This window comes from Narcine bancroftii, unplaced genomic scaffold (assembly GCF_036971445.1).
Source record: "Narcine bancroftii isolate sNarBan1 unplaced genomic scaffold, sNarBan1.hap1 Scaffold_208, whole genome shotgun sequence".
NCBI lineage: Eukaryota > Metazoa > Chordata > Chondrichthyes > Torpediniformes > Narcinidae > Narcine > Narcine bancroftii.
In genome coordinates this window covers 170-6,574 of record NW_027211943.1, presented here as the reverse complement: position 1 = coordinate 6,574, position 6,405 = coordinate 170, and the positions used below count along the sequence as shown (strand labels likewise).

Genomic DNA, 6,405 nt, shown 5'->3' with positions numbered 1-6,405 from the left:
GTGAATGGTGGGGAGTTGTGGAACAGAGAGACCTTGGGGTAGGGGGACCGACACTGAATGGTGGGGAGTTGTGGAACACTGAGACCTTGGGGTCCAGGGACTGACAGTGAATGGTGGGGAGTTGTGGAACAGAGACACCTCGGGGTAGGGGGACTGACAATGAATGGTGGGGATTGTGATGGAACAGAGAGACCTCGGGGTAGGGGGACTGACACAGTGAATGGTGGGGAGTGTTATGCAACAGAGAGACCTCGGGGTAGGGGGACTGACACAGTGAATGGTGGGGAGTTCTGGAACAGAGGGACCTCGAGCTTGGGGGACTGACACAGTGAATGGTTTAGAGTTGTGGAACCGAGAGACCTCGGGGTACGGGGACTTGCACGGTGAATGGTGGGGAGTGTTGTAGAATAGATCCATGATCCCTGAAACTGGGAACACAGAGACAGGGTGATGAAGGTGTTTTGACACACTTGCCTTCATGGATCTGGGCACTGAGTCCAGGATCAGGGACGTCCCATTACAACTGTCCAGGTCATTGGGAAGACCACACTTGGAGTATTGTGCACAGTTCTGGGCACCCAGGTGTGGGAAGGATGTCACTGAACTGGAAAGGGGGCAGGAAAGATTCACCAGGATGTTCCTGGGACTGGAGTTACAGGGAAAGGCTGTATAGGCTGGGACTTTTCTCCCTGGAGTGGAGGAGGCTGAGGGGGGGGGAAACCTTATAGAGGTTTATAAAATCATCAGGGGCAGGATCAGGTGGGTGGTCCCAGTCTTTTCCCCAGGGTGGGGGAGTCTAAAACTAGAGGGCACAGGTTTAAGGGGAGAGATTTCACACAGAGGGTAGTGGGTGTGTGGAACGAGCTGTCACATGAAGTGGTGGTGGTGGGGGACAAACACACCGTGTAACATACATTTGGACAGGAAAGGTTTAAAGGGAGATGGGCTGAATGCAGGGAAAGGGGACCCGCTCAGGTAGGGGACTGGATCAGCAAGGAGGGGTTGGGCTATTAATACAAATCCATAATTTTCCAAGGTGCTAAGATTGAATTTTCAGCTCCATATGTTGCTGTGGCTCAATTTCATTTCAGACTTATACAGAAAGTCATGAGTCAGAGGTTCAGTAGAAAATTAGCTGTGTGGATAAAAACAATTGGCCTGCAGGTAGAAAGCTGAGATCGTAGTGGAAGGAGAGTATTCTGCCTGGAGGTCGGTGACTGGTGGAGTTCCACAAGGATCTGTTCTGGGACCCGTCTCTTTGTGATTTTTATAAATGACCTGGATGAAGAGGCGGAAGGACAGGTCAGTAAGTTTACAGATGACATGAAGGTTGAAGTTGTTGATGGTTACAAAAGGATACAGACAGGATGCAGAGTTGGGCAGAAAAATGGCAGATGGAGTTCAATCGGGCGGGTAAGTGTGAGGGGATGCATTTTGGAAGGACAAACCAGAAGGCTGAGTATAGGGTTAATGATCGGTTATTTAAGAGTGTGGACGAAGAGGGATGGTTGGATTCCAAATCCATAGATCCTTCAAGGTCACCACACAGGTTGATAGGACAGTTAAGAAGGCCACAGCAACATATGGAGCTGAAAATTCAATCTTAGCACCTTGGAAAATTAATAGGGGGACTGTTACACCTCTTCAAATCTCTGTTGAGACCATACTTAAAGTATTCAGTTCTGGTCCCATCTTTATGGGCAGGATGGGGAAGCTGTGGAGAGGGAGCAGATAAAATTTACCAGGATGTTGCCTGAATTGGGAAACAAGTTTTATGAGGCCAGGTTAGCAGAGCTGGGAGTGAAGGGTCAGAGGTGCAGTATGTGATTTTAGTTCATTTGGGGGACAGCAAGAACTCGAGTCCGAGACACAGCCGGGTGCTGTAAAGCAAGCGCTTTATTAGTCACAAAGCGAGATAAACTCTGGAGTAGTCCCGGAATACACAGTTATTGAATAACAGGTCAAAAAAGTTAACGAGATGCAGTGGTGAAACAAACAGACAGACAGAGTTAACTTGCACAGTACCATAACACTCCCAACCTAGGATTCCCAACTGGGGGAAGAAGCTCTGTGGTGTAAGACAGGCACTCACTACAACTTGGGAGTAACGACCTGTGGGCAGTGGATCTGACTCTGGTGAGGTGCCGTACAGGTGGCTTGGTTGAAAGGGGCCGGGGGTGGGGGGAAGAGTAGGCAACCTCTGATACCTGGTTAGTGGAGGTCTGAGGCTGCTCTACCAGTGACTACCTGGTCAGCGTCAGGGATTTCTATCCCTTATCTACGTTCACTCCTCCCCAGATGGTGTCCAGCCGTGGTGACGGCAACCCGGACCGAATGCAGGAGTTGACCATGAGGCAGAGAGAGCGGACAATGGGGGCCGGTGCGTGCTCTGGCTGGTGGATGGCCACGCACCTAGTTGGCCTGACAGTTCTGCGTGGCTTCGGAACTCAGGCAGACTGTTGATAGAGGTCCACAGCCAGCACCTGTTTCCCAAGGCAGGAGGAGCAAACACCAGAGGACATGTGTATAAAGTGAAGGGAGGGAAGTTTAGGGGAGACATCAGGGGTATGTTTTTTTAACACCCAGATTTGTGGGAACCTGGAATCTCTTGCAAGGGATGGTGGTGGAGAATGAAACATTAGGGGCATTAAGAGATTCTTAGACACGTGCAAAGAAGAAAAATAGAGGGTTACAGGGTAGGGAGGGGTTAGTACCTTTTTTCAGGAAGGAATATATGGGTCGGCACAACATATGTTCTGTGAATGTCTTGAACCCAAAGCCCAGGAAGAGGTCAGCTCATTGTTGTGTTCAAAACTAGACTTCTACTGAGACCAGGGAGAAGATGGCAGGCATCCTGGCAGAGGCACGTTAGCCAAGGGTGAGGTGCTGGAAGGATGGAGGCTGCCTAATGTTGGGGCGGCAAAGACAAGGCTGGTGAGCCTGGGGTGAGTGGTGGGAAAGGTTTCAGAGATCCCTATCACGGTCTTCAGCCAAACAGAGGCACCCGGCCCTCAGGTGTGAGTAGTGGAAGGCTGGCAGGGTGTGGGATTAACAGAGGGCAACATCTGTTCCTCGAGTAGTCACCAGGTGTAGAGACCGACACAGGGCTCACGAGGTTGGAGACAAGCAGGTAACAGGCTTTCTTAGCAGGCAGGCCATGGCAGAACAGGCCCCATGCAGCCCTTACGGCTGCTCTGCCTTCCAGAAGCATCCGTCCTCATGTTTTCCTCCCTTCTCTTAGTTCCTGGCCGTGGAAACCGACTACAGCAAGCTGAAGAAGAATGGTCCGGACTTCTAACACCTTCCGTCTGACAGCAGCCAGGCAATGAGGAGGGAATGGATAGCTGGTGGTCGTGCGGAAATCACAGCCTCATGATGGACGACACCCCAGGCATCTGACGGACGAAACCTTCCTCCCAAACTCCAGCCCATTCTCCAGTATTTAGAACCTAGCTTTTTAACATCCAACTCCAATAAAACTTTGCAGCAAAGTAGTCTATTTTCGGGAGGAAATACCATGGGAAGGGGCAATAAGGGGGGAGGGGTAAAGGGCGGTGAGGGGGGGGTAGGGCGGTGAGGGGGGGGTAGGGCGGTGAGGGGGGGGTAGGGCGGTGAGGGGGGGTAGGGCGGTGAGGGGGGGTAGGGCGGTGAGGGGGGGGTAGGGCGGTGAGGGGGGGGGTAGGGCGGTGAGGGGGGGGTAGGGCGGTGAGGGGGGGGTAGGGCGGTGAGGGGGGGTAGGGCGGTGAGGGGGGGTAGGGCGGTGAGGGGGGGTAGGGCGGTGAGGGGGGGTAGGGCGGTGAGGGGGGGTAGGGCGGTGAGGGGGGGGTAGGGCGGTGAGGGGGGGGTAGGGCGGTGAGGGGGGGGTAGGGCGGTGAGGGGGGGGGTAGGGCGGTGAGGGGGGGGTAGGGCGGTGAGGGGGGGTAGGGCGGTGAGGGGGGGAGGGCGGTGAGGGGGGGGAGGGCGGTGAGGGGGGGGAGGGCGGTGAGGGGGGGAGGGCGGTGAGGGGCGGAGGTGAAGGGGCACGGTGAGGAGGAAGGGAGGGAGTGGTGATGGGTAGTGGTAAAGGGTGGTGAGAAGGGAGGGAGCGGTGAGGGGGAGGTAAAGGGTGGGGAGGACGGAGGGAGGGGCAGTGAAAGACAATGAGGTCTATTCCCCACACCCCTCCCTGTTTCTGTAACCCCCTCATCCCCACACTCCTCCCTGTCAGTAACCTCCCCCCTCTCCGATCCCTACAACCCTCCCAGTTTCTGTAACCCCCTCCGGTCCCCACACCCCTCCTTGTCTCTAATCCCCTCTCCAATCCCCATCTCTGTATCCCCCACTGGCTCCCTAAATCCCTCCCTGTCTCTGTATCCCCCCCCTCCTCTCCGATCCCTACACCCCTCCCAGTTTCTGTAACCCCCTCCGGTTCCCACACCCCTCGTTGTCTCTGTTATCCCCTCTCCAATCTCCACACCCTTCCCATCGCTGTAACCCCCTCTGGCCCCCTACACCCCTCCCAGTCTCTTAACCGCTCGAAGTGTGTGTGTCTGATGGGAGGTGTGGTTCCTTTGACACACCTCTCCCTCTCCCATTGCAGGGACCAGCTGTATGTGTTAAGAGACGGGAGTAGAGCCAGGCAATGGGTTGTCAGCATTTATTTCTGAAATTTGTGTGCACAGTTCGTGGGGGGGGGGGGGGTTGAGGGGCAAAGTGGGGGAGGGGAGAGATTAGAAGTGGTTAATGAAGGGGAGGAAAGAGGAGGGGGTATCAGAGGTGGAGAGTGAGGGTGGGTTAGAGGAGAGGGCAGGGTTAGATGGATATGAGAGGAGTGAGGAAGAGGGGTTAAGAGGGAGGCTGATGGGCAACAGGAACAATTGGATCAGGCGATGCGGGGCAGCAGTTACCTGCACACTGGTTTGCTGCTACCTGTGCAACTCCCAACCTCTTTCCCCACCACCACTCCTGCCCAAGGAAAAGGGCCAGTGAGAGTGGGAGGGAGAACTTGAAGCTTCTGGAGAGGAGGGGAAGCTGTAGATCAGGGGGGTGGGAGGAGACTGGCTGCATGTCCTGGTTTATGCTTGCTGCTGAGATTCTCCTTCCACCCATTACAGCAGCTTCTGGGAGCTGTCAGTGGTCAAGGAAACCTGGCATGGGGAATGAGCTGGCAAACTCCTGCACCTGGTTACGGAGATCAGTCAGTTTGGCACTGACCTCGGGGTCCATGAGCAGGGCCTCCTTAAATTTCTTCAGGTTCCCTGCAGCAGGAGAGAGAACAAGCTCGAACAAGACGTCCTTCATGGCAGCAAATCAAAACAGTTTGCAGACACCAAAGTTGAAGTAACAACACGACTGGAGAAACTCAGCAGGTCACACAGTGAACTTTATGTAGCAAAGATAAAGGGACAAAACCAATTTTTCAGGCTTGAGCCCTTCGTCTTGGTGTTGAAAGGGGCAGGCGTCCCGAACAAAATAGAGGGGGGAGGAGAAGGGAGGGAGGGCACAGCAAACGGGGGTGGGGGAGATGCATAGAGGAAAGGGGTGGAGAGCTGAGAGAAAGCAGAATGAGGGAAGGGAAGGGAGGGAGAGCAGGTTAGCATAAACCAGAGAGGTCGATGTTAATGCTATCAGCTGGAGGGTGCCCGGACCTAAAATCCGGTGTTCTCCTGCAGCATGGCATTAACAACAACCTCTCGAGTTTCGGCTAATCTAGTCCCCGTTTCCCCCCCTCCCCGTCTTCGTTCTCTCCCCACCCCCTTTCCTTTTTGTTCAGACTCTTGCCGACAGTTTGTCCACACCTTGAAGGGCTTAAGCTCCAAACGTTGGCAATGTATCTTTATCCTTGCCACAGAAAAGATTGACCTGCTGAACATCTCAGTATCGTGTCGTAACTCCCTTCACAACAGGTCATGGTGCAACAATGTGGATCAGCAGTACTGGGTGCTCAGTGCAGTTCTGTGCCCCATGACAGGGGTGTGCAGGCTTTGGGGAGGGGGCTAAGTGCTTCATCAGGATCAAAGGGAATGAGTTATTGGGAAAGGTCAGACAAATGTTTACCCAACACCAGAGATACCCAACTTTTTTTCCCCATTTACATACAATCTTAAATAATCCCTCACCAATCACAGAACACTCATGGCACAGACCTACTCCAGTACCCTACACCCATCCCTGTTTCTGTAACCCCACCCCGGTCCATTAAACCCTCTGTCTCTGTAACCCCGCCCCAGTCCCCAACATCCTTCCCTGTCTCTGCAACTCCCTTCAATCCCCTAACCCCCGAGACCACGCCCTGTATCTGTAACCAACTTCTGTCCCCACACCCAACCCTGTCTCTGTAACCCCCCCCCCCCCTCCAGTCCCCTACATCCCTCCTGTCTCTATAACCCCCTCCGGTCCCTACACTCCTCCCTGTCTCTGCAACCC

The 6,405-nt window shown here is 54.2% G+C and overlaps 1 long non-coding RNA gene across 1 annotated transcript; it reads left to right on the top strand.

Moving 5' to 3' along the window:
• Nucleotides 1-264: 264 nt before the first annotated feature.
• On the top strand, nt 265-3,494 carry LOC138750623 (uncharacterized). The gene is made up of 2 exons (XR_011349426.1): nt 265-366; nt 3,242-3,494. It is a non-coding gene; the product is annotated as an uncharacterized lncRNA (long non-coding RNA).
• Nucleotides 3,495-6,405: the final 2,911 nt, after the last annotated feature.